Below are 2387 nucleotides of genomic sequence, written 5' to 3'. Positions count from 1 at the left end.
TTAAGCACGGTGCAGTGTTGCTCTGAACTCTGCTCTGAAAACAGCCAATCAGAGAGAGAGAAGGTGGAACCTAAGGCAGAACAACCAATGAGAGTGGAGTTAAACAGCGCAACACAGTTCCATGCGCTGCTACATGAAAGGGACAGGAGAGACCAGGCAGAGGAGCTGCAAGAGGAAATGAAGCCACTACTGCAACAACTACTGCTGTAAATTATAAACATGTTGCTCACATCCAATTATTGGTAGGGACAATTAGGTCGTTTCAAAATTTTAGTAGGGACATGTCCCTAGGGTCCCTATGCAAACCTACGCCCATGGATGTTCCCCCTTAAATCATCTTTCTGAATACATTCGATACTACCAGTTTCCTTTAAGATACGATTGCGAGTAAAATTAAGTTTGGCATTGGTGATACAATACTTTACAAGACCAATATAATACTTTTTTTGTGCAAATACTAACATTTTCGATGAATGTATGAAATTTTATAACTGCTATTTAACAGTGGTTTTCAAAATCCCTTTTCTGGACCAACAGTCCTGATTGTTTGGGTTTTTCCGTGCCACCACAAACCTGACTCTATAAATGGTTGATTAACAGACATCTGCAGTCCTTGGTGGCTGCTGGGGAGGAATGCAACAATTTGCTTCAGCAGAAACACATCTAAACCAGAAAAAGTAAGTCCCAGTTATGCCCACCCAAAAAAGTGTTTATTCTATTAGGGCCGTTTTTACCAGTTGGTGTGACCAATGTTCTATTGTTCCTATCATTGATTTGTCAGCAATACTTTTCAGACAATCAGAGCAAAAAAAGAATGAACAGGAAGCAACATGATCTTCTGTTGGAAAGTTAAGATTTGAAGTCATGAATGGAGAAAACATTAATGTTTGGTGGGTTAGCTACTGATGTAAGGGAGCACAATAAGCAAAAGCAACCAACCAGGGCTGGTCTGGGACAAAAAATTGGATGGAAACTTTCTGTTGAAAGAGCTCACATACGGTTCTTTTGGTGTATATGCATTTGTCTAATAACCCAAACCAACACCATCCTCTTAGTCATTCTATAAAAGGAAAGACACCAAAAGGTTGCTTGTTCTACTTAATTTCCAGAATAATGTACAAAGTATAATAGGATCTTGATATTTGGAAAGAGGAATGAAAGGAAAAGATGATTATTGACGAATAATAAAATACTGAACTAACAGATTGTGGCTGAATGAGGATTTCCCAAACTATGTGATGAGCAGGGCAACTAAAGTAGTAGTTTTTCCCCTTCTGCTCTTCTATCTCTCTCCTTTGTTTTTCAGTATATGTTCTACTGGGGATAGTTGATCAACCTGCTGTAACATGTTAGGATTGGCACAAATAAAGCATTGCCAGGTAACATGCTGCTATATTTCATTATTCAGTAATAAAATTGAGAAAAAAAATACTATTTAGTAAAAATTAAAATATAACCAATGTGAAAGAAATAATCTCACATATTCAATCTACAGTATTTATCTGTACTGTTCTCAAATGAAGGATTTAGGATTCCCCATATGCTTATATATGCACTCTGCATCAACATGATCAGTAGACAGCTAGCTGAGCCCAAACAGAGAAACAGGAGGCTTAGATGAGGATGATGATGATGATACAGTGTAAGTTAACTAGGGATGGAACGGTTTATGAAAACCTTCCGAACCGTTCGGTTCGACTGTCTCGGTTCGGTTCGCGTGTGTTGCGTTCGGTTCATGCGCTGCTCCATTTTCTCATAGGCGAAGCGTTTACACTCCAGAGCAGAAGGTGGCGGTACTGCGACCAAAGCCAACCACCAGTAGTAAACAACAAGAAGAAGAAGCGAAGCAGCTTAGCCAGGTGTAGCAGAAAAAATCAGTTGTTGTGGAGAATTGTGTGGGTATGGCGAGTGGGAAAGAACAGGAGTTGGAAGAACAGAACAGAAGTAACATTTTGTACATATAGTAGGTGGGACTGACTACTCTTGAGGCGCTCTACATAACATGTAGATTGCAATTTTCTCTCCAGTTTCCAAACATTCAAAGTGAGCAGCTCTGTATTAAACTAAGAGGCCACCCATCCATCCATCATGATTTCGCGGTTCGCAATGGCGTAAATATCGGTAAGCAGAGACTGCAGTTGCTTAGGGGCCCCCGACCTCTTAGGGGCCCCGTCACTGACACCTGGTTGGCCCCATACTCAATTGTGGACTACAGTAGGACGTCACTTTGCAGATGTAATGGTGCGAAAAATTCTATTTAAACCCACCTGACACTAAAATGACTGACCGGATCTTATTTATACCCCAACACATGTCAGATTTCAACAGGAGGACCAACAGCAAAGCACACAGACATACTTTTAATTATTATGTTAATAACTGTGTAT

The sequence above is a fragment of the Cyprinodon variegatus genome, unplaced genomic scaffold (genome assembly GCF_000732505.1).
Source record: "Cyprinodon variegatus isolate N-32 unplaced genomic scaffold, C_variegatus-1.0 Scaffold288, whole genome shotgun sequence".
NCBI lineage: Eukaryota > Metazoa > Chordata > Actinopteri > Cyprinodontiformes > Cyprinodontidae > Cyprinodon > Cyprinodon variegatus.
Note: the sequence above shows the minus strand (reverse complement) of the source record.